Raw genomic sequence first — 27060 nt, forward strand, 5'->3', positions numbered from 1 at the left:
TTGCGCGCCCGGCGGGAGGTCCCGCCGGGCGCACGAGGCTTGGGGCGGCAGCCTGCAGCCCGAAGGGCGCCCCGTGCTTCAGGCAGGTATGCAGCTGCAGCTGGGGGAGGAATAATTTTTTTTATTCATTCCCCCCCCCCCAAAAAAATGAGGTGCGTCCTATGGGCCGCTGCGCCCTATAGGACGAAAAATACGGTAAGTCTGTTCATTTTTAAGATATCTGGGATTATTTGGTTTGCTTTATGTTCCTGGTGCAACAGACTATGGATTGTTAGAGCAGGAACAAGCAACAAGCTCAAGCAAGTTTCTGTAGTGTGTGTGGCCTGTCTCTTTAAGAAACTCCCCTCTCTGGCTTCCTCCACATCTCAGTGGGAACCATAGGCTTGTCCCAGCTGCCATGCTGAGTTGTTGATCTGTTGTTCACAAATAAATACAGTCGCAGAAGTTTTCCTGATTCTTGCTGCTTCATGGTATTAGGGCAGACCCCATTAAAAGGTTTCCTCAAACTCTCCCTGAACCCCATGGGATTGTACAGTTTCAGATTGTAGTTTACAAATGTGGTTTGTAAAGTGCACTTAAGTCAGCTGGTGCTGGTTTGTGGAGTGCACTTAAGGAAACTGGTACAGATGTCAAGGGGAAAACTCTGATTTAACAAATGAGGAAGTATTTTCTGAAGATGTGTGAGAGAGAGGAGCAGAAACAAAGGAGGGAAATGGGGAACCCTGAAATTTGGTGCTCATTCATGCACCAACAGACCACAGTTTGTTGGACCAGTAATATTATGGCCAAACAAGGCCAAATAAGTGTGTGTGTGTCTCATTGTGGAATTCTCCCTCCCCCATAGGTTTATCTGGTGCCTTCTAAATCTGTTTACCCTGGTCTTTGACACTGGATGGATATATATATATATATATATATATATATATATATATATATAGGACCCACCCTATACTTGTGACTAATTTACCGTATTTTAAACTGTTTTTAATATTGTATTTTAAATTGTTGTGTTCCACCCTGGACTTATGGTGAAGGGTGGGTAATTAATAATAATATTAATAGTAAGCATGTTAAGTCAAACCACTGGGTCATCATATCCTACTCCAACTGCAAATCGTATCTCCCCACATCTCTCCTCCACCAAAAAGGCACACTGACTACTGCTTGCCCTTGAACTAAGAATTACTGCCTCCCACTTTCTAGATGCTGCCTTCAGAAGATGTAATAATCTACACCAAGATACCCTCTACAGATGCTGTGGAGCCACATGGTAGCCACCACTTCTGCAGTAGTTCCTACATCACTCCTAGGAAACTATTTTTAAACAGCACCTGTGTCATTTTGGTCCATCACTTCTGTGTTATGTAAACAAATAAGGAAAAGGAAACCCAAAAGGTCCATTTGTATCAACTGCTTTTAGTGTTTTCCTAATTTATTCCTAATTTATTACACCACCCCGATATGAATATCTAAATAAGTGAATAAACAGATTAGGGCCCAGTATGCATGCAAAGGTAGCATGATCTCTACAGACCACTGTGCCTAGTAAACTCTAATACAGGGAATGCAAGTCAACAGGGCTCCTAAGCAAGCCAAGAATGCCCCAGCTCTTGGCACCTACAAGTTCAGTTTCCCTTATGGGAAAGGAAAAAAGAACCATCACAGCACACACTTAGTGTTGGAATATACACAGTCTAAGACATGTTCAGGTTCTGGGACCATAAAACAGAATCATGGTGGCATAGCCATTTGTTTAATGGAGAGCCTGGGGGGGGGGAATGGGGACCAAATTAAGAATAAAGGCCCATGGAGCATCGCAATAAGGTAAACTGGGCAAAGTCATCTCTGTCTAGATTGTGTTGAAGTTCAAAGCAGAGGGTGGGGGAGTGATTTTTGAGGCACGTAGCATGTTTGTTTGGAAAGGAAGTAAAGGTGCATCTACTGCAAATCCAACCCACAATCTTCATGTTCATGTTCCCAAAGTTGCTGTCTTTAAACACACCCATAAGATGCCTATGTCTCCCTACTAGAGTAGCAGCGTTGTCTACTTTTCCCAACTCGGTTCCTGCATGCACGTATCAAACTTGTATGGTCTTTCAGCCCTGCCCCACATCTCTATCTCCCCCTGACCTGAGACCAGACCACAGATTGTTCTCACTGGAGATCTAAACTGATCACTTGCAGAGGCCAAGGGCTGCCTGCAGGCCTCCATCCAGCCATAAAATGACCACCAGAAAGGCAAGACTGCCCACCTTTAATCCACCAGGCCACTGCAGCACAGCCCTGTGGCTTTACTGCATGCCTGGTGCTTGCAGGCCACAAAACATGACTGGTGGATTGCATTTGGCTTGGTAAGCCCTAAAGGTCTCTTAGCCAAATGATAGGAGGTTTTAAATGCCCTTTGCAAGAAATGTTTGAATGCTTGGCTGTTGCTCCAGCTCAGTTCTGTTTTTCAATACACATACTTGCTACAGAAATGGGGAATAGTGTTCACTTATTTATGACATTTTTTAGGCTGCCTTTAAGGCCAAATCCTCACAAAGAGCCTTCCAACATTGTTTGAATCTAATCCTAACACACCATAAGGGGCGCTAAGAATACTAATGAAAACAGCAGCATTGATGCAAGTACCATAGAGTCCAGAGATCAACTTTCAAATAAATAAAAATAGCTAAGAACTATTTCAGCACCAAAACAAACAAGCAACATGATAATCTCCTAAGAAGAGTTGCTTCTAAACTAATGGGTCTTTAAGGACCACTTTAAGCCCTAACCTGCAGTCCTAACCTTAAAAACAAAACACTTTTGCACCTGAACCAATATCCCATCTGTATGCTGGTCTCTTTATCCAAACAAACTCCACTGGCTTTGCATACATTTACCCTGCCTGGAATGGTTGCATATTTATATTCCCAAGTAATGGAGTCACCCGCATCTAAATTAGTAGCCCTGTTCCACGGATATCAAGTCAACACGGGAATTCAGACACATTTAGAAGAGAGTTATGATTGAGAATGTGCAATGCTGTAATGAAATGTTTCAGACACGTTCCTAGAATTATCACATTGGGCAGTAGGCGGCATCTTGCTGGTAGCCTCAGTTGAAAAGCTAAAGAATTACTCTTCTCTGATAACTAGATCACCCTCTTCCAACAGAATCTGCAGTACAAGTTGGAACACAAGTAGCAGGGCTGTTGGGGATCCTATAAAAGTGAAGCTACACTGAACTTTCCAAAGCAGACAGATCAGGGTTGGGAACTGGATCCAGTCAGGCCAGATCCTTATGTCTCCTGCCCCCTGCAGGACAAGTTTAGCAGGAGGGTGACACCACATCAGGTGACCTGTTTTCACTCAGCCACACAGTTTGAAATTAAAACACATAGGCACCAGTATGACATGTTTGATGCTTTGAAGTCTTGGCAATCAGCTGATCATCAAGACTTGTATAGAGTTGTTCAGGATGCTTTGAAGCCTCAATGATTGTGAGGTTTGCAAAGAGCAGTGCATGAAACTTTGCAAGTACAACACCCTATTAGGCCCAACCGCATCTTTACCTGCTCCCCACTCACAGGCCAAACAGGGAGGTCTGGTTGGCCTAATAAGACCCATGTAGAGGAGGTTCCCCACCACTGAGATAAGAAAGTTAGACACTCAGAGATAGAAAAATCTGTTAAAATTTTCAGTTGGCCTTAAAATGCTCTCAGGCCAAAAGCGCTTGACAAGAACAGAAGCTGTCAGTTGCACTTGCCAGAACATAAACTTAAAATTTCACCAAACGAAAACTTTAGTGAAGCATAGCACATTCCACCTTGTTTAGCTTTTGACCTGCTATGATCCCTGTAGCAGAACAAGCTTTTAGCTCTTAGTTGCCTCACACTTTATGCTTTGGGTTTCTGACTCAAGCAAGTGTTTCTCCCAGGTCATTCTGGTAATTAAAATTGTAGCACAAAAAAAGGATTTATATGTAAAGAAAGGCAGGAGTGGTTCACCTTCCCGTATTCTCAACACACCTTTCTTGAGACCAGATACACTTATGTCCCAGTTTCAGTCATGGGACTGATATTCTATTGACTCATACCTCTCTTCAGCTTTCTTGAAAATTCCAGAGATCCTACTTCAAAATGCAACAGTGCAATATTCTGCCTACATGCATAAAAAATGCCTTGCACCTACTTGGATCACTAAACCACCTATTCCAGTTCCATCATAAGAACATGAGAAGTGCCTGTTGGATCAGGCCAATGGCCTAAGTCCAGTCCTGTTCTCATAGCGGCAAACCAGGTGCCTGTGGCAAACCCAAAGCAGAACACAGTACAAGATCACTCTGCCCTCCGGCAGCTCCCACCAACTGGTATTCAGAAGCATTACTGCCTCCAGCCACTGATTGCCATATCCTCCATGAATTTCTCCAACCCCCTTTTTAAAGCCATTCAATTTGATGGCCATCTCTGCTTCCTGTGGCAGTGAGTTCCATAGTTTAACTATGCGCTGCATGAACGAGTACTTTCTTTTAGCATTCATCTTTCAACAGTCAGCTTCACTGGATGCCCACAAGTTCTAGTTTTAAGAGAGAGGGAGGAAAAAAAACTTTTCTCTATCCACTATCTCCATGTCAACTTTTTTATAAACTTGTCTCATATCATCTCTTAATCACCTTTCCCCTAAACTAAAAAAACAACAACCCCAAAATGCAATCCTGCTTTTCCCTTGTCCTTATGAGCTTCCAGAACAACCACCTCATAAAATCAATGTGCTTCTTTACTACAAGTTGCAATAATTTGGCCCACTGTTTGCCTTCCTTCCCCACCCCACTCTCCTCCATGCCACTTCCAGAACCCTTTCCACACCTCCAGCCTGAGCACAATAACCACAACTACATTCCTCCTTTCCCCTCCCAATCCTAGTCTTACTTATCTTTTTTTTTTAATGTCACAAATTTTTACTTGTGGCATGGGGGCATTCAGCAATAACGCTGCATACTTGATGAATGGTAGATTAACAGTTAAGGGCAACTCGTCCAAAAGCAATGGGTGCAAGCATCTCTCCTGATGCAAAAACAACAAAAACAAAACAAGATTTTGGACATTTTGCTTGCAGTGCAGTTCCCTTGGAAGAAAGGTGTTTGGGCACCCTTTGCATGACGACTTAAGAGCTGCCTGGCTATTCTCCGTGCCACAGCCCTGTGAAAGGCAACAGAGACCCACGAGTGCAAAGGAAGGATGTCCCGATTGCCTCTTGTTCAATGCAACATGAGCTTCCAACATTATGCAGTCCTGTCCTCTTAAGACTTCATGCCAGTCCACCAGCTGTCATCGGAGAAATGAGCAGGCAGGTATCCCGCACCATGCAAAGAGAGAGTTAATACTGCAGCAGAGAGAAAACAGCGAGAGCGCAAGAGAGAGAGAGAGAAAAGTGCTGAATCACTAAGCCACCTTCCACTGCAGCACTTTCATCCTGCCAGATGCCTACAGCAGTCCCAGAGCAGGAACAGCTGAGCCAATCCTCTTTGACTTAGGTCATTGGAGCTGCTGTGACTCTCCCAGGACACCACCGCTACTCAGAGCAGGGCAGGGAGGAAGGCGTAGCTGTATTTATCTCCTCCCTGCAGTTATTGCAGCCACCTGACTGCAGAGGCTGTGGTGCAGCAACTCCCACTTCATGCTTTCCCCATGCTTGCAGACCAGCTGCAGCCTCAGACAGACCGAGGCTGCCTCTGTGAAGCTGCAAGCTCACTTCAGAGCCCTTGTATTCTGCAGCCCATGGAGAGTTAGTTCTACAGCTGTCTCTCTGACCAGTCTTCCACTACAGTAAAACTGTTGTTTTAAACACACGTTTCAAACTTGTTTTTGTGAATAACACCTCTGAAATAATTCCTTGCACCACCCATGTGCAAGGGCAGAAGGACACTTTCTGTGCACTTTCATAGATCAGCAAACCATGTTTTCACATGTGAGAGTTTGTAGATCAACATTCCCTGCAATGTGTATTTGGCACCTTTGCATTATATAGCATGATTAATAATACTACAGCAGCAGCAGCAACAATAAGCATCTATACAGGAATTTGGAATGTTCGGGTGTGCTGCACATCCATTATCTTTTTTAAAACTATACTCTTATAGTCTCCAATATATAACAGTTACAAAAAAGCGAGGGGCAAATACAAACACAAAATCCCGACTCTCCCCCCCACCCCGGATGGATAAATTTATTTAAGTTTGCCAACGCTGAATCTGTGAATTTGGTAGTTACCATTCTTCAGGGTTATCAATAAAACATTTTATAAAAGGATGCCATATTTCAACAAAACCATCTACATCACATCTATTATCGTGTTGCAATCTGTACAACTCTTAAAGGTAGGTCAGCCTTATCCTCTCCATATTCCAAATGGAGGCTGAAGCAGAAGAGAGTGACTTGTGAACAGCTAACTAGTGAGATCATGCCAGGGGTGAGGTTTGGTTTTGTCCCCTTACACTTCAGCAGTGGTGGCCAAACTTGGCCCTCCAGCTGTTTTTAGACTACAGCTCCCATCATCCCTAGCTAACAGGACCAGTGACCAGGGATGATGGGAATTGTAGTCCAAAAACAGCTGGCAGGCCAAGTTTGGCCACCATTGCACTTCAGTCTCTTTTTGGCAGCAAACTCCACTGAACTCAACTGAACTTACTTCTGGGTAAGTATTGCAGTGCACACCTCTAAGTTTCACAAGCTCTCTATCCTGCACTAGCAGCATTCACAGATGACACAAATAATACAACGGTGGATTTAAAGCCATGTGGCTCTTCTCTGCTGCCTGAATTTGACCACATCCATCACAACGTCTTGATTATGTTCTGTTAGGTCTTATAATAAGTTGCCTTTGGCTATATTTTTAGAGAGCCTGACTTTAAATCTGTTTAAATTCTTAGATTGCCACACAATAGATAATTACATCAGTAACAATACCCACACCAATGTGATTAAAAAGAGCAAAAGGAACTTGCCACACAGGGAATTTTTCCCTTTCCTAATACGTGTACACACACACACACACACACACACACACACACACACTGCTACAAAGGAGGACAAAGCTATTTTTATCCCCACTTGTTAGTCAGGAAACTGATACCCAGAAAGGACAGAAAATGAAAAGAATTTAGCGCGGGGAAGGGGGGGCTTTGTACACACACACGCTTCTTTTAAGCAAGCAGACTGTTTTACTGGATCAACCTTGGCTAAATGGTCCCACAAGGGGTCAGCTCAAGGCTGGCATGCTTTCTGCTGCCCAAAGCATGAAAGTAAACAGCAGAGGGGTAGGGGCTGAGCACGAACAGAAGCATACCTTTGAAATTACATTTATTGGTTGGCAAGGAAGGGAAAGTAGAGAACAGCCTTCTCATTTTCACAGACAGATAGTAGTTAAAGAGAAAATTCAGCACCAGCTGCTGTCCAGTCCTACCCACTCCCTGATGCATCTCTCCCTCATTCGGTCAATGGCCTGGTTGTTGTTTGGGTTTTTAAAAATAATAATAATAATAATTACCTGCACTTTGTACAGCCACCCCATAATAAGAATTCTCTGCGTGGCTCACAAAGCCAAACATTAAAATGCAGTGTGAAATAAAAACCATAACAAACGAATAAAAAAACTGAAACACAATTTAAAACTCAGTTTACGACAGTCTGGAGGGTACCACATTGACTACTCTATGATATGCTTGGTCTGGCTTCCCCAACCAGGTGCCCTCCAAGGAGTTGTTGGGCTACAACTCCTACCAGCCTCGGTCAGAAATGCTGGGGGATGAAGCACCTAGAGGGCACCAAATTGGGGAAGGTTATGCTATGTTACTTGTCGGCTTGGGGGGGTGTCAATTTCTTTCCACCAGGACTGCAGCATGTAGGATGAGGAGGTAGGAACCCCTCTCAATAATGGAGTTCCTTTCCTTTCTTCTGTTTTTTGGTGCGGTGCAGAGGGGAAGGGTCCCACCATGACTTTAATATATGGACTCATGCGCTGGTAAGTATTCCTGTGGAGGACCTGAGGGCAAGGATCTGGCCCATTTGCTAATCATCTCTTAATTCATATCCAAAGACAACCCCAACCAGCTTTAAAAGACTGGGCCCACTGGGCTGCCTAGTCAAAGGCAAACCTGCTGTGGGGTATAATGTGCTAAAGTCAGCTCCTGTTCTGAAAAAAATGGCAATTAAGTCAGCGAAAGGAGAGTTATCCATGCCATGCCACTCCTGACTGATAGGCAGCGAGCTAAACTAAGGCACATGAGTCTAAATCACTTGATCAAAGTCGTAAGTGGGAATCAATCAGTCACTGTAAGGTGATTCCTGAAAGTTTACCCCACCCAGTAAACACAGGTTCATCCTTCTTTCTTTTGTAGGATTCAGAAATCCTCATTCCTGAGAACACACAACAATTATCTCCACCCCTAACCATTACCCTAGCATGACGCAAGTACAATTTATTAGTGCCAAGGAAGTTGGATCTCTTGTACTCTTTGTTTGCACTGTGACAAATGGAATTCTGTTTGCTTGATGGAGATTTTAATGACACCAAAAGGATCTAACTTGCTTGCCATCCATACAAAGGATGATTCATTGTGCTGGGTTGGCCCACTGAAATTTGCAGCAATGGGAGGAATTAAAATGCAGCAATGTGCATTCATAATACTTTTGGTCCCACAGTAAGCATGCCATTGCACTGGAATGCGGCAGGCTGTGTAAGGCTCAATCCAGATGTTAGGAAACAGGAAGACAAATGAGTCCCTCTTCTTGGCACTTATCCCCAGCACAATGTAGGAGAAACCAGAATTGAAGGGGAAGAGCCAGCAGGGTTCCCATCTATCTCCAGCAGCTACACCATCCACTTCAAACTATTTGTGTTCCTGGTGCACCTCATATGCAACTCGCATGCCCCTAACAAAGGAAATCCAAGGTCACCTGCAACATTGTCTAGTGATTTTTCATCCTACAAGCAACTCACCTATCCTTCCTCACACTCAAATTATTGAAGTATCTGTTCTCTTCCTGTGTCTTTAATAAGCAAGTGCTCATTATTATACGCAAGCCTTGTAATGTCCTGAGGCTCAGCAAGTCCTAAGGCTCAGTACATATCATGTAGCAGGCTGTTATAAAGAAGACAATGATGACATTAATTTCACATTATGGGATCCAGGCAAGATTTTGGTCCTTTTAGGAAGCTGCAAGCAGATTTGAGTAACTAATTCTGCAGTACATTATTTCCTATCTGATTTTTACTGCATCCTGGGATACCCTGATAACCTACACCAGGGAAAGAAATATTGAGAAGAGGTATCAACAAAGCGAGATCTGGTGGTGTGTGTGAGAGAAGCCCTCTTCAGACATTCTCAAGGCAGATCAGAGATCCTCTGAGCTGCTTCATGGTGGCAAGACTTCCCAGATCCTACCAATGTACAGTGTTCTGAAACATCCCCTATGTTTTGAGTGTCACTGAGTAGACAGAGAAGCTGCTTACCAGCAAATTGAACGAAGTCCTTTCTGCAGCCCTTGGAGGAAAGAACAGCCATTCTCCCTAATCACAATAGCCAGCATATAAGGGACTCACTCTACTACACTACTTTCTCATGCAGAAAACAGGAAGGGTATTCTTCCCCTGCTGGCATTAATAGGAGGATAAAAGTGATAGAACAGGACTCCCCTTCTTTGCCTGCATGGCATGTGCAGTAAATGAATGATTGATGAAAGAATCAGTCAATATATTCACCCACATATAAAAGTTTGAGGGTGTAAAGAAAAAGTGTTTCTAAAAAACAACTACACAAAGCTCTGATCTGATTTGCCCACTATACCCTCTGTTCCAGGAGCTGCGTTTAATGTTTTTTTTTTTAAAGTAACAGATGCTCTGATTGTGGTTCTCTGGATATCTGATCAAGTTTGGGACATGGAGAGCCTTTCCCAAAGGTCTTCAGGATCACACTCCATATGTCAAAGCACAAAACGCTTGAAAAATGGCGTATGTGCATGGATGGGATAAGAAGCGTAAAAAAATTAGGCTTGGCCAATTCACCCGAAGAGATACTGTGAGGTCAAGAAAAGTAGTTACGCTCACCAGATAACATATCTATCATGCAAATTGCTGCCCTCAGATGCAGGCCTCATAGATCTTTTCTGCCTCTTTATTTGCAAGATGAAATACATTGTTATTCTGTGTATTCCTCAAAGGCGACAAGGAAGCTTCCTTGGGTAGGTATAAATCAAGACATTCTGGCTAAAAGATTGTCACAGCACCCAAAGAGGCAACTGACCTCCATATAAATCAATGTGTTTCTTTACTACAAGTTGTAATAATTTGGCTCACTGCTGGCCTCGAGGTATGATTTAGCTAACAAATTTCAGTGTTATAACCCAGGTGTCTTTTAAGTGACCATAATGCATGGGCACCTTGCACTTCTCAGCGATTTCACGGTTTATTATCCATCAGCTTTATGCTGAGACACTGGAAGCCTTCAGTTAGATCTTTCTGTATTAATTCTTTGAATGGGTCTGTAATGCCTGGTGCATATGAAAGAGATTGTGGAGATAACGTGCCTCTTTGAGCCGTTTTTCAGTCTTTTAACTTCTTACCTCAAGACCAGGATCCAAGATATTAGAGTTATACAAGGGGGGTGGGGATTTTGAGTATCAAAAGAACAGAACAACATTGTGCAGGACTCACCACAATCACTTGTACTGGATAGCTGATAGGCACCTTGGAAATCTTGTGACGGTTAAGAAAGATGAGTGACCTGCATAGAATGAAACATCAATAGTCAATATTACTTATCATTTCCCTTTGCAGCCTCCTAGAATTCCCATCCAGCTGGGTCATTTAAATCTGCATTCCACAACCCGTATCACTGAGTAAGAAAATGTATATAAATAAAACAGGGTATAGCCAATGTGCTATAGGAGCATTTCTGCAAGAGCAAAGCAAGGAACCCTGTGTTCATCAATCTCTACTATGCCACATCCCAAACCATTCCAGAGGGTCCCCTAAACCTCAGTAGAGGTTTTCGAGGGCACTGGGCTGGAGTGCATAGGAGAGATTGGCAAAAATCAAGTGATCTATCTTCCCCAAGTAGAAGTGCTTTCAATGGGGCAAAGCCACTGTGGGGTGCAACACATCTCTATCCTACAACAGAGCTCAAGTTGGTATACATGAGGTTGCCAAGTGAACTTGCAACCAGCCCCAGAGCTGCTTAGCTTCAGCAAGGTGGAGGCATCAGTTTCCTTCAAAATGTAGCCCTGGTTTCATAGAAATGTTCAGTTTTACTTAGATGAGTAGAAGCACTACTGTAAACTAGGCAGCAACCCTTTGGAGGAGCCATGAATAAACTGGATTTCTTACTGAATCAGTAGGTGGACAAATTAAATAAAGGGCAAGGAAATTTAGTTAAGGTCTAAAACAATGCATATGTAATTTTAAATACAGGCTGGAAGCAATTCTGGCATGCAAAGGTAATTCAGCAACAACACATTTTCACTTATTTGTAGACTTTTAATCCATATTGTATTCATGTATTTATCCACCCCACAGTGACACACTTCCACTCCAGGAAGGATGTGGCATTTGTGCGAGGAAAAATGGCATCATGAAACAGAGAGAGATTATTTTTAAATTTTCAATTGCATTCAACTTGATCCTACATAAATTGCTCAGAAACAGGTGTGGCAAAAATGTCAGTTTCAGTTTCTCATTTTTCTGGTCCTACGTTCAGTTGACATTTCCCCATCAACTTGCATTTAAAAAACAAAACAAAAAACAACATTCCTCGTGAAAATTCATTTAGTGAGCACTTTTCCTGATATAAACCTTGTTGCAAGTAATTTCCCCTAACACATTTTTGTGTGTTATTTTCACTAACATATATACTTGCCCATAATATATATCCATCACTGTGCCCATTTTTTGGTTGGAGAACTGCACTGCAACATTCAGGAAAGTGTGAATGCCAAAGGACAGCTGTGTTTCTGTTTGCATATTGTTTCAGGGAGTGCAAATTAGGTAGGTTTATTTGCAAGCGTGAGCTAAATTTCTCTCCCATCCATACTCAAAAGTAAACCCTACTGAGTTCTGTGTAGCTTCCTTTCAAGTAAGAGTGCAGAGAGTTTCAACCTTACAATGCAATGCTATACATGTAAGTCTTCTCTGGTGTAACTGCAGTTTGACTGAATCATGGTGTAATATCCTGTTTCTGAACAAACTGTGCTTTGAACAAACTAGTTTACTATACTCAGATGCCAGAATAAGCTGTAGAAGGATTAAATTTAAACTTTATCCCCTCATATGTGGAGGGAAGGGGAAGGCAGAGAACACAAGCCTAAGGCTCACACCTGGCACCAGTCCTCATAATGCTAAAACATGGTTTACTGTTACATATGAACAAGGTCTAACAATACAATCCTGTGTCTGGTTGGACACCAAATAATTACAGGGTAGTTCTGCAGCGGTTTGATCCAGGTTCAGTTGGTGTATACAGCCAAGGAAATCAAGGATCCAGTTCTAAAGACTGAGCTACTATTTGTGATTAAAGGCAGCTAACAATTTTAAACATGGACTGCTACATGCAGACTCATTAATACTTCACCTGCTCAGGGACCCAATTTCAATGCCCTTCACTAATCATCATTCAGGAGAGACTATCCACTAACTCAGAGAAGGCAACAAAACACTCCACCTCAGCACACTGAAAAACCTAATTCTGGAAGAAAATATAATCCACTCAAAAATATCATTGCTACTTGGCTTGGTTCAATAGCTTTGGCCTCCTCTGGACAGTGGAACATTCAGCAGTGAAAGATAAAAGCAGCAATAAAAGTAGCTCGCTTCAGAGACCGGCACAAAATTATTAGTGTACCAAGTCACGCTATATTGAAGTGTGCAAAAAGAAGCATGTTTACAGTTGTCTTTTGCAGAGATGAAAAGTAATACAATGGAATGGGACAACTGGTCATTAAAGATACTTCCACTGCATGTAAATTGCTACACAATATTCAAGGCCAGAGAGAGGAAATAGAATGTAATGTAAAATATACATTAGCCTGGTCCTCACAAAACGCTAAACCATGGTAAATAAAACTGTGGCTTATTAAATTATGGCTTAGTGTTATGTGTGAATCTGCCCAGTAGCTTAAATATGTTTTGTTTGCTTACTTCCAACAAACCACAATGTGAAACCATGTTTTGTTGTTGGCTGACGAACTTTGATTTGTTTTAACTATAGCTTTGCATTACATGGGAATCTAGATCCCTTTCTTACTTATGTTGTTTTTTTACCACTGCATGCCAAGTGGTCACCAAACCACAAAAGGCACACACAAGGCAAGAATACCTGGAAAAAACACCCAAAGCTTTGAGAAACAAAGCATGGTTTGTTTGATTATCTGTGGCAAAACTCATGGTTAACTCATAGCTTGTTAAGCAAATTATAGTTTAGCATTAGGTGCAAACCAGGCCAATGTCACCCATACAGTACATACTCATTTTCTTCTGCAGTACAAATAAGTTTTTGAAGCAACGCCTACAAATACTACATGCTGAAGGTGGTTATTAAGATATATAATTAAACAAGCCAATGATATTTTCTAGAATATGTTCTGGTTTAAAAAAATAAAGATTTATTTAAAACATGTATAGGCAACCTTTCTATGCCAAACCTCTGGGGGTAGCTTCCAATATGCAAACTGCCATAAAAATTACCCACAACCCAGCACTAACAAGAAAACATTAAAACCAGCATAACAGCACAAAGACAAATGACTAATAGCTAAAACACAACTCAACCAAGCAGCAGCCCAATTAAAACTTGTGCAAAGGTAGTTTTAAACAAGTGGGCCCTTGATGCCCTCTTAAAGTTCTGCAACAAGTGGCAATAATTCAGTGAAATCTTTAGGTTGTCATCATTGCAAGACTGCATTCTAACTTCTGCCCAACAGGTGACCACCAATTAGGAGGTTTAGGATTGAATGCCTTGACATACTGCATACTGCTCTTGGGTCCATGTTCTGCTTGTTGGTTTCCCACTGGTCACCGTGACAACAGGATGCTGGACTAGATGAACCACTGGCTTGTTTCAGCAGGTTCTTCTTACCTGATCATGAAACTGGATGCAGTGATCAGCGTAAGTTATGCAGTGTGAACCACTGCCTTCTCACTTTTCCTGTGGAGGTGGGTCCAGGAATGAGAACATACTTTCCAATGAATGTCCCCTACAGGTACAGCCCAAACCCAGAAATGCCCAATTGTGTGGCCAGTTTGACAAAGGAAAAGCAGCAGCAGAGAAATGATTTTCTGCATAGGAAGAATACAAAGGCAATATTTTCCTCAGATATTTGCAAGCAAGTAGGAGAAGCACTGCCTGACCCTGTAACCTGATGGAAGCCGTCACTGTGTCACAAATGGAAGTGGATGACAGAAAGTCAGAAAGAGGTCACCAGTGGACACAAAGGTCCTTTCATTCAAAGCTTCTCTGCTTTATAAACAGAATCTTCTTCAGTACTTTTCGTTTTCACTGCACATGATTCTAATTCTTAACAGCCTTGTCTGCGTCTTCATTTCTTAGAGGAGAGGAGCGCTGAGCCCAAGGGCTGAGCTAAACTTTTAGAAAGAAAGGCCCCATCTGCACTATACATATAAAGCAGTATCATGCCATTTTAAACAGCCATGACTTCCCCCAAAGAATCCTGAGAGCAGTAGTTTGCTAAGGGTGTGGAGAGTTGTTAGGAGACCCCATTCCCCTCACAGAGTTACCATTCCTGGGAATTGTTGGGGGAAACCCAAAAACCCAAAAACTGGTTTAGGGGAGCAGGAGATGGAGAAGGGGGAAGTCCCATTGTGTGAACAGACCTTGTTCTCCTCTCGCACTCCCCATTCAGAACTACATTGAGTTCCACACACAGGAATTGGATTCACATTACAAACTCGTTTAAGCAAAACCCTTTTCTGTGCTGCAGTGCAGAAAAACAGAAACCAGTATTAGAACCGAGGCCAGTGGTCATGTTAAACCAGCACTTAGCACATGGCTGGCACTGCATAAATGTTAACAGTTTTGCCACTACACCAAGCAGGCTTCCAGGTAGGTGACCTATTAGACTTTTGGGAGGGCATTAATCCTTAAACTGAAACATTTTGTGTTCTGGCATTTGCAGCTGGGATTCAAGCTCATTAGGCTTGTTTTGCATGTCTATAAATAGTCCAGGTTGTCAGTTTTGTAAAGTTTAAACAGCTATTTTAAGTCCAATAGGTTCAAGGTTACTGGTTTCTGAACCTTACTTCCTATGATTCACTGTGGAAATGTTTTTTTCCTTACCTGCTTTTCATTAAGCAGCTCCAAACAGTACGCTAGCTATTGAGCAGGCCTGTCTGCTTCTGCTTTTACCCTGCAACTTCTACACAGATCTTCTGGTCCCACCTTAGATGCACAGTGTGGAGACAAAGTGTTCACTGAGAGAGTGAACTGGTTTGCACATAACAAATGCTAAGTCAAACTATGGCTTAGTGCATATGTGCAAACATGAGGGTTCTAGAGAGATTCACATTGCTGTGCTCCTCTGCCAGTCCTTTTTCTGCTGCACTGCAGCTGAGCATAGCAATGGTTTGATGTCGTATGTTGTCTGAAATCAGATTCATAGTTTGTCTCCTCCAGACAAACCATAAACTGTAAACCCAACACAAACCACAAGCCCAAGTTGCAACCACACACTAAACCAAACCAAAGTCCCAACTTTATAAAGAAAAATACTTTACGAAGTCCAAACTTCTAAGCATTCCTAAACAAACATTTAAAAAACATTTGTATGTCTTAACAAGAAACAAAAGCTGTTTTCTAAAACAAATCAACAAATACTTCTAGCTTTTAATTTATTATTGCTGCCTATAGACCAAGACTAAGAACATTACAAATGCAAACACAATTGCTCTATGCAGAAGCAGAATATAAATACAGCACTCAGTAGTAGGCAGTATGGTGCACTGGTCAGAGGACTTAGGTTCAAAACCTCACTTAGCCATGAAGCTATCTGTGTGACCTTGGGCCAGTCACTGTCTCTTAGCCTAACCTACCTTGCAAGAGGAATTAATGAGCCCAAGCTTCATTCCAAATTCATCCCCTTAGCCCCAGTTTAGTGTTGCATCTCAACCAAGTTACCATACAGCTGTACCTTTCATACTGCAATGGTTTGTTATCCCTGCCTTCCCTCTGCAATGGTTCAACCCCCAGTAAATAAAAGGAAGAAATGAAGTATGCCTGCAGAGGACAACCAAGCTCTGATAATCCTAGGCACTCTCCTGCACAAGGGCAATCTGTTTGAAGAGCTCCCTTGCAGTGCAATTTGCTGCAACAGCTCTCCAGGCCTAGGCACCTGTGCACCTGTTAAGGTATTTTCCTCTTCCAAACAGCTTTCAGCTGCCAAAGGGGCAGCTTTCCAAATCACATACGTGTTCAGCTCTAATGCAGAGTTAACTTCATTACGCTAGAGGAGAACTATCCTGTACTGCTTACAAGGACAATTACTATGACAGCCTCTAGGGGGCTCCATTTGATAGAAAAAGGAAACTAGAAAATGCTGCATAAAATATTTTTTTTGTAATGGTCTGAAACAGACCCGGTTGCCACTAGATTTCAAACAAGAGTTGGCACAGAACTTCTTGGATGTCTCTCTTTGCCCTTCTTCCCCCCAAAATGACAGCCTGGAGGAGCAAAAGAATCTCCCATTACTCTAACTGATTACTAAGTACAACATCAATTTACGTTGGGGTAAGAGTCAGGAGCCCAAATCTTGAACAGGAGACCTATTGGGCTCAGCAGCATGTAAACACAGAAGCCAGCGATGATTTTTTTTGCCATTAAGAAGAGCTCAGTCACCAAAGCAGAACAGAAAGACAGCATCTGTTGAGTTTTCCAATGGGTTCTTACGCTTCAGCTTGTGTAAACTGAAGGGAAAGAAATCCTTTGTAAACTATTACAGTGACTGGACAAACTGTGCTTGAACCTGTGAAATGGATAGAATTGGATAGTAATGTAAGCCTTACAGAAATGCTGCATGTGAATGTTCAATCTCTCAGTAATCCTTAAAACAAGCCTCTAAGGTAGGTTAGCGTCATTATCCCAATTTGGAGAGGAAGGTAGTGTCTACTTCTGCCTATCCTCTGTAATCCTGAGTGAATTCATGGTGGAAATGAATCTTACATATAGTAAGATCTTTTACCCTTAATGTGGGGGTATCCACAGTATGGGGTAATAAAACTGAACGAACCTATAAAGATGCTGTGAAGATAGCCGAAGTAATATAAGTGAAAAACTTTTATTATGCATAAGCAGTATCTAAACACGAAGCCATTATCAGCCTGCACAGTATGACAACTTCACAGTGATTCCTAACATTATTTATTTATCCCATTATTTGTCACTCTATAAGAAGTGTTCTCTGGGCAGCGTACAAGACGAAAACAAAAATAATCTATTATAACAAAATACTATCACAATGGAGCAAAAAAGAAGGGGAGGAACCCACACAAAACTCTAAAAATAAAAGCAAACCATTTGAAAACACAGGGTAGAAGAATAAGACACCACAATACAAAGCAGATAAAATGGAGAGCAGAGGATAAAACCTATTACAGGACAAAATTAATGGGACACCACAGCGCAACAAAGGTTTCAGCAGCCCATGAAAATAACAAAAAAAAATGCCCAGTGCCAAAAAGACATCAAACCAGGTGTAAGACTGACCTCTTTTGGATAACCTGCTGCAACCAAGGGGCCACTGTGGAAAAGGCCCTGTTGCTTGTAATTCTTCCACAATACTTTAGTTTTGGAGTACTCAAAAGAAGGGCCTCATCCAATGATTTCAAGGCATGGGGAGATTTATGTGAAAAGAGGTGATTCTTCAGACACTAAAGTCTCAAGCTTGTGCTTTAAAGGTTAAATCCTGTACTTTGAATTGGGCCTGGAAAAGAGTCAGTATCCTGTGACGATAATGTAGTACTAGCATAACATGCTCATAAAACCTGGTCCTGTTTATACTCTCCCAGCCTTATTCTGCACCAGCTGGACTGTTTCCAAAGGGAGCTCCATATACAACACATTACAGTAATCCAATACAGTGCATGGCTCACTGAAGCAAAGTTCTCGCTATTCAGGTAGACTCCGAGCTAAACAGGTAAAAGGTGCTGTGGGCCCCTGATGCTATGGGTCTCTAACGACGAAGATGGATCAACAAGCACCCTCAGACCATGATCCTTATGATTCTGAATGATCCTTAAGAGGGAATGTGATCTCCTCCAGAACAGGTTCAACACCACATACTTGATTAAAGGAACCACCCACCAACAGTACTTCCATCTTCTCTGGATTAAACCTCAGTTTATGTAGCCAGTCTCTGCTCTAGCACCTTCACTTGTGTTCAGTGAAAAAGAGAAACAGAGCTTGGTGTCATTCACATGTTGTTTTTGTTTAGTCGTTTAGTCGTGTCCGACTCTTCATTACCCCATGGACCAGAGCACGCCAGACACTCCTGTCTTCCACTGCCTCCCGCAGCTTGGTCAAACTCATGTTCGTAGTTTCGAGAACACTGTCCAACCATCTCGTTCTCTGTCGTCCCCTTCTCCTTGTGCCCTCAATCTTTCCCAACATCAGGGTCTTTTCCAGAGAGTCTTCTCTTCTCATGAGGTGGCCATAGTATTGGAGCCTCAGCTTCAGGATCTGTCCTTCCAGTGAGCACTCAGGGCTGATTTCCTTCAGAATGGATAGGTTTGATCTTCTTGCAGTCCACAGGACTCTCAAGAGTCTCCTTCAGCACCATAATTCAAAAGCATCAATTCTTCGGCGATCAGCCTTCTTTATGGTCCACCTCTCACTTCCATACATTAGGTCACATAGTGGTGACCTAACACTCTTAAATCTCTGGATGACCTCAGTCATGCCATGGAGTCAAGCAAATGATATGTTGGGACAACCCCATGGTTGCCTTGGTGGTTTAGGAGCCCTAAGCCACCCTGGATATGGTGAGCTCAACACGAATGTTAAGATTCCTACACACAGAGACACAAACTGAGCAATGACCTTGAGAGTCCTCAACACCAAATCAAAAACCACCTATACCAGCTTAGGCAGGGATTCTGATGTACAATAAAAGGTAGAAATACTCCAAACTGGCACTCAAAAAATGGACAGAAGTCTGGGGAAATAGAATTCCTGTAGATTGGAAACTGCCCCCCTCAACCCTCAACTCTATGCTGCTGCTGAACAGAGTACCCAGAGAGGGACCAACTCCCCAACCCCACCCTAACCCATCTCAATTATGCAAGCTAGTCCTAACTCACATCCACATCAAAGATGAGAGCGATTTTGATATGAACCAACAGATTGGAGGGCATACTGGTAAAGCAACACCAGACAGAAGGGAGACTTTCTTGTGCCTATGTCTAACTGAACTCCTCATTACTCAGCATGTGAAACCCATAGCACCAGAGTTATAATTTCTCTAAGATCTCATTATTAGTAAAGTATTACACCCATATATGATGATGTGCTGTGACAACTCTTTATCCTATGATACATATTTGAATAAAATAATTTTTAATCAGATTGAGCAACTGAAACAATTCATGGAGCCAGAATACAGATGTCAGCTGCCAACAATACCGAATACACATTTGGGAATAGGCAATATATTGTCTAGAGCATAAATCATACTAGATGCCTCTTCTGAGTCATTTGGGCCATTAAATTCAAAGGGTTACAAATCTTTTATAGAGAGGCTCATTCTTCCAAGAGTGGGGTTTTACATCTAATTTTTATGTGTTTGTTTATTTTTAGTCATCACTACGGGCAGTGCCACTTGCTGGTACAGTCAGGAAGAACTTCCATTTTTAATCTTCCACTGGTAAATGGATCGAAAAGTCCTTATGCCAAAGGGACATGTGGCCTGATAGAAAACTCCAGGATGGAATGTTCCATTTTGGTGCCAAATGAACTGAATGACAGGACTGTAACTCCACATTAAAGCAAACACCCATTTCATTCTTAAAAATGGTAAACAGACATCCAGTGAAATCGATGAGCACTTTGCATAATTAGGCAACCAACCCTTTGAAGTGTGACCAGCACATGTTCAATTTTTAGTTACATTATTTGATGTGAAAACCTGGAATATTCTCAAAGATCAGACTCATCTTTCCTTTCTTGTCTGAGATGTTCTGATGGTACCATATGAATCTTTGCATACGGTAGATGTGGGGCATTGTGGCTATGTATCCGACACAATGGAAGGAGTGATAAAAACACATAAATCCCCAACTCCACAATTCATATTTTTGTCAGTACTTTTATTTCCTACTTCTCATGTGCTAAGGCACTGGACTGGCAACACAGGAAACTCCTGGAAAGAATGTGCTTATGTGTCTAGGACTGATCTAGGGCAAAATTCTTCTCCCCAGGCTGAGAACCTTATTAGAAGAACAACAGAAATAAATGAACTGAATATCAATCAATGAGAATTTATCCATCACAACCCCCCTGTTTTTCAGTAGGTACAACCTTGCTACACACAGAGATACATTAGAACAGGAATAAATGCATGCTAGTTTAAAAACTAACAAGCACAGCAGATGCCAAGGCCATATTAAGACATGCTGTTTGAAAAGAGCTACAGCTCCATAGTTAAGTAAGGTTCTGTGCTTCCAGCGTTCAAAATTCACCAGGCGCATTTTGCACCTGGCTATCAACTACTTGAGACCAAGTGAAGATGTCCAGATGCCAGGATGGCATCTGAAGTCTCCACCATCTGGAGGTGCATGCCTAGGGATCCTTGGATCTTGACTGTTTTCACATTCTATCTGTTATATTTTATCTGCACAATTAGAGTGAATTTCAGGAACCAAAAAGTCATATTGAAAAATATTATTCTCAAGCCATCTGGCCCCAAAATGGCAACAAGGCATTCCATTTTGGTGACTGTAACCCTGGTTTAAGGAGCCATTTGGTGTCTAGCTTATATATCTGAGTTTCTAACACTGATTCTAACTCCAAGCACCCAGCATGCACAGTCAGTGAGTGACCTTCTAGTTCAAAGATAAGCCAAAGACAAATTTCTTACAAATGAAAAATATTGGTTTTGGTCCATATGAAACAGAAGCTTAAAAGAAGGATAGGTGACATAATTTCTTACCAATCCCCAATTCTCTTTCTCAAGGTCCCTGGAGTGAATTAAGATTTTCAGTTTCAAATCCATTAAGGCAGAAAACTAATTTCCCACAGACATTCCCCCAAGTTAGGAAAAATTAACCAAGGAGCAGACAGGAATTTATACTGTGCTGTGTCAAGGGCTGTGAACTTGACTGGCTGTTTATTTGGGCAGACTGAGCAATCCTAGCCAGGAAGAACCATTTCCACTGGATAAACACTTTCTCTTGATCAAAGGAGGAAGATTTCGTGACCTGCCTTCATGCTTCCCACAGCAAACTGCTGTCTGAATTGAGAAGAACAACACATAGCTGTTAGCTAACACTACAGCATACCTGACAAATCAGGTTTGTACCTTTCTATACAGACATGAAACTAGGCTTCCTTCATGTCATTTCTGGGCAGTGTCAGAATTCACCCTTCAGCAGTGGCATAGCGTATGCTACTGCTGCCCGGGGCCAGGGTGTGTGCATGTGCCAGGGGGGCAGGGCGCAGTACAGAGGGAGCCCATTTCAGCAGCCTAGCGCTCCCCACTAACACCGCTAACTTCAAGACCACACTCGCAGTGGTATTGGTGGTGACAATGGTGTGAGTGCTCCCAACAAGCTTCTGTTTTTGGTTCAAAACTTATTTTCTAGACTTGTCCTGACAAACTTTCTACCTGGACCCACAGTCCAGCTCAAATCAGATCCTGATCAGCCTCCCATCCCAGAGAAAACTCCTGCAGAGGCTCCCATACATTTGCCCTCAACTTGGACTTGCTGTTATTCATGGATGTGGATAATTTACATTTTTGCTCTGTAACCGTAATAAGTGACAATTAAACCATTTTAATTTAGATAGCAAGGAACTCTTGGGGAGGACCAACAACCACAGCTGCTTATAGACTTCAGCCTGTTCTCTGCAGTGCAGTATTCCAGGTGGGACAATGACCTTTCAGTCTCTCCAGCAAGTCAATCTCTTCAGCTTACTTGCAAAAAACAGAAGCAGTTGCTCCACGCAGGCTCTAACTCCCCAGTCAATACATGCTAGGGATACAGCCTGGTGCTATGTACTTTCTAAGCACCTGATTGGGTGATTTTTGTTTGCTATTATAAGCTACACAGAACCACAAAGAGTCTTGAGGCACTTTGAAGACTAGGTATATTTAATGTGGCATAAGCTTTTGTGGATTGCCACTAATGCCATAATAAATATATTTATAGTTGAGAGCAATCCTATGGAAATATCTGCAGCTTAGGATACAGCAGTTCTCCATCTGATTCCCAGCTCAGCCTGTGTTAAGTACCCAACCGCAGCTCAGCCTAAAATACACCAATACACCGTGCGTAACTTGCTCATCCTGGCTCAGCTGGCTGGGCCAAAGCTGCCTGAACTGAGGCTGGCATAAGCCCCAAAAGATGGCATTCCAGGGGCAGGACCAGAAAAGGAGGACTTAGGCTGGATTCTAAGCCCATTCAGCCTGGTCACATGATCTGGCAACACAGTGCAGAACTCTATTTTAAAGGCTTGTTTTCCCCTCTGCCAGGCTTAGGCAGAGCAGCAGCAGTAGCCTTGTTGCTGAAAGGGGTTTAGATCTGGTGTAACTTTATGCCAGCATAATTTATACCTGCTTGCCTTAGACCATCTTATTGTGCGTATGACAATATTCTGTTGTTCTTGATGCAACAAACTAACATGTCTACCACTTTGGGGGGGGGGATGCACAGACTTAGCATTCTCAAATAAAAAAATCAATCAATTAATGGATCATCTTGAAAAGCATGGCATTAAGAACACAACTGAATGATGTATCTTTAGATTTTAAGATGTGTTTTTGGTTTCTATGGGCATTTGCAGTACGTTTTTTCCTGAGACAAAGAAGCTACTCCCACAATGTGCTTCATCCGGTGCTATGGTCTACACAAGTATGCTGGTTGCACCCTTACAAGAAAGGATGAAAGAATGGTGGTGACTCCACTATGCTTTCATATTAAAAACACTTATTCATACTGGGTTGTTAGAAATTTGCCTAGTAATTTGCACTGAAATAGCAGAAGAGCTGCCCCTTATCCACAGTTTATTCATCCTAGCTATTTTCACATTTATCTGAATGTTAGCCTCATCACCTGTCTAAAATGTCTAAGATAAGCCACAATGTTTGAAAGTGCCAAAAGAATAAAATCAATTACATGTAGTAGAAGCAGGAATATAAAGCCTCGCCAAATCCCCTCAAATTAATAGTCCAGCTCTGTGTATCCTCCTGACTCAGCTTCTCCTAACTCACACAAGAGTCTACAGGACTACAGGAATATGCTTAGACTTGGACCATTTCCAGGGAGAAATACGTTCTAAAAGAATCGACAGCACTCACACACCACACTTCTCCCACCCCAAATGCATTGAGGGTAGCAGAGCCAAGTGGCGGAGAGGCAAAGCAGTGGGATCAATGGGGACACCCCCTCTCTCTCCTCACCTCAGCCTAATTAAGTGAGACTTTAGACATCTGCACAGAGGTACAGCCATCTACTGTTGAAGAAGAAGAGGAGGAGTTTGGATTTGATATCCCGCTTTATCACTACCCTAAGGAGTCTCAAAGCGGCTAACAATCTCCTTTCCCTTCCTCCCCCACAACAAACACTCTGTGAGGTGAGTGGGGCTGAGAGACTTAAGAGAAGTGTGACTGGCCCAAGGTCACCCAGCAGCTGCATGTGGAGGAGCGGAGACACGAACCCGGTTCCCCAGATTACGAGACTACCGTTCTTAACCACTACACCACACTGGCTCTCATGTTGTCTTGCTATCATGGTAGAACTGGATTTCATAGAAGACTAGCAGAAAGTAATGCTTGGCTATCAAGCCCAGCCTTAATTTGCCAACCCCTGCTCAATAACTACCCACAACATAAACAATATTCAACATTGTGAGCTCCACTATATAGTATTGTGGTGGGGTTTAAAGGGCACACTTCATTTCTAACTGGCATAAGAAAGTACACTATATTCTTCCTTACCTGTCATGCTGGATCCATCAACAGCAGTAGCATCCCCAGGTACATGTACTTAGAAGCAAGCTGCACAGACTTCAATGGTACTTACCTTGAGAAAAATACAGTCAGCTTTCCATTCTAATTCAGCTTAAATCCTTTATCAGAGCAGGAGTAGCCAATGCATTAACCTCTAGATGTTGTTGGACTACAACTCCCATCAGTCCTGATCATTGACCATGCTTGCTGGGGTTGGTGGCAGTTGTAATACCTTGCCCATGCGGGAGGGAAATAAAATTTGTCCTTGAATTTTCAAAAGGAATGATCTGATTTTATACTGAAATAATTGTAAACAAAGCAAGCATTGACTCTGCCATATTGATAGCATTACTGTACATCTACGATAGAGTTCCCAAATCATAAATCTATGGTTAGTCCTTGAAGCTCTCCAGACAAGGTCCTTTCCTCCCAAGTCAGCAAATCATTTATCTGGGGGAAAGTCATTCAGTTTAGATTACTTTAAAGAAGTGATCTAGTCTGAAAGGAGACACAAACAAAGACAAAATATGGTGGCTAGCAATCGTCTTTGTCATGCCCTGTGTAAGAACCGCAAAACCTGTCTTCCATGTTCAAAAAAACATGGGAGCAAAAAGCAGGTGCACAAATGACTCCTGCTTGTTGCACTGGAAGTGGCAAATGCATGCGCACCTTTCCTTACAATGCAGCGATTCACAGAGCAAGTGTATACATGCTGACTCTGAAGTAAGTCCCATTTAATTCAATGGGGCCAACTCCCAAAGGACATTCAGTTTTAATCCAATCTTCTGTAACATCTGCAGTTCTTCCTAATTTTTAATCATCAGATAACTGGACTAGTCAGACCACAGGCACATTTTGCCCGATGCTGTTAACCAACTGTCGTCGTCAGCAGCAGTTGGGATTATTGGCGCTTGGAGCAGCAGCTCTCCAGGGAATAAGGTAAAGGTCAGCTTTTCATCATAAGATCCTTCAATTAGAGATAAGCACGTACAGTTGCCTTAAGCCAGCCTCCCGCAACTTGGTGCCCTCTAGATGTTTTAGACTAGAGCTTCCTCCATTTGCTCCAGCTACCACAGCTGCTGGTGGCCAAAACATCTGGAGGGCACCAGGTTAGAGAAGGCTGCCTCAGACCAAGTCATACCATTTGGTCCTGTGCTGTCCATTTCAACTGGCAGCTGCTCTCCAGTGGTCCTGTGCCACCCGAAACTCTTTTATGCAGATGTGCCAGGGGTTGAACATGAATTCTTCTGGATGTGCTCTACCACAGAGCTACGCTGGGAATGGATCCATTTGGAATGCTTTTACTCATTTTAGAATTGCAATGGTTTTAGCTGTCCTTATAATTGCATATTATGTGGTTGTAATGCAACCTGGGACCTTGCGGTAAAGGGCAGATAGGAAATCTGGAAAACAAACAAGCGATTTGAAGTTGATGATTTAGATTCCACAAAGCAGGCATTCATCAAGTGAGCTATGCTCCATGCACACAAGGGAAAGTCTCTGTTGTTTGTTTGTTATTGTATTTATATCCCACCTTTCCTCCAAGGAGTGCAAGGTGACATACATAGTTCTCCTCCTCCTTGTCCTATCCTCACACCCTTAAAGGTCAGGCCTCTGCTACAGTGAGCTCATCCCATCAGTGGTGCTCCTCTCTGCCAGTGGAGACTGGTGGAACGAGGCCCACACTTCCTCCTAGCCAGTCATCAGCACAGGGGAGATTAGGATTGCATCCCTAGTACATAAATGCCTTTAATGCATTCACTACTGTAGTTTCTCATTATAATACGTATGCCAAGGCCATACAAGAGATGAGGTTTTAGTAGCTAGCACTCTGTTTAAAAATGAGCACCTGGTTTTAAAACTGTAATGCGTATCTGAATATAAATTTTATAAGCCTTGCTTTAAATCTGATTCCATAATAGTGTTGATGTTACTTAATAAGATTTAGCCTCACACCATGCTTTTCTCATGTCTCAACTATTTCGAAAACTCAAACCCTGATGCATTTTGTATGCTAGGATGATAATGATGAGTTTTACACTGTTTTAGAATGTTGAATACAAGCGCCCTTAGAACTGTTTTTATACAGCTACCAAATCATTTCTGTGCTAATAGCTGCCCTTGAAGTGGAGGCTTCTGACTTGAAGCACTTTGATGTCCACTGTCTTTCAAGTGCACTTCCGAGGTCCCTTTGTGCAGTATCTGTATACAGAGGAGCTGTCCATTCAGCTGGTGCTACTGAAGCCCCTAGTGTCTGATGCTAGCAAATGCATCCTAGCACAATACTGGTAGACCTTAAACTGATTTCAGGCGTTTGCAGCTTTACATGGATTGCCAATCAATCAATCAATCAATCAATCAATCAATGCATGCAGGGGGGAAGAGAATGGGAAAGCTGTAAAAACTGCTGGCATTCGCATCAGCCACTGGGAGAGCATTTGGGTGTGGCTGGAGTCTCAGTGGAATGTGGAGGGTGAAGGAGGTTGCAAAGAGATTAGAGGCTACTGGAGAGATTTGAAGAAGGCCTTGAAGAGCTATAGAGAAGGTTGGAGGGATTTGCTAAGGGTTTTTAAATGGTTTTCTGGGTGGTGTTCTGGCTTTATGTGCTTTTGCTTATACACGCAATAGCCAGGGATGTAACTTCCACATAAGATGCGATCTGCTTGTAATAACATTTCCACTTAAGTTTACTCACACCCTCTCATGCACTGAAATAACATATGAGAGTCCAAGGGAGTGTACTGCAAAGGCCCTCCTCCCTCCTGCTAGGTGCACATTCAGAGGTTGTGCAGATGTCCATGCATTAATTTCCTTCACAATAAGGCATTTCCGGAATAGTTCAGGGTCTTGCTTGCATT

General features: G+C 42.5%; 1 protein-coding gene across 4 annotated transcripts in view; it reads right to left on the reverse strand.

The window, feature by feature from the left end:
• The window catches only part of SYT2 (synaptotagmin 2), a 151638-nt gene that overhangs the window by 34861 nt on the left and 89717 nt on the right, over positions 1-27060 (reverse strand). For all 4 annotated transcript variants that reach the window (XM_083617535.1, XM_083617536.1, XM_083617533.1 and 1 more), the window contains one exon: positions 10692-10761. The gene's annotated coding sequence lies outside the window, so the exon portion shown is untranslated. The remainder of the gene's footprint in view (positions 1-10691; positions 10762-27060) is intronic.

The sequence above is a fragment of the Podarcis filfolensis genome, assembly GCF_964270895.1.
Source record: "Podarcis filfolensis genome assembly, chromosome: 6".
NCBI classification, from domain to species: Eukaryota; Metazoa; Chordata; class Lepidosauria; order Squamata; family Lacertidae; genus Podarcis; species Podarcis filfolensis.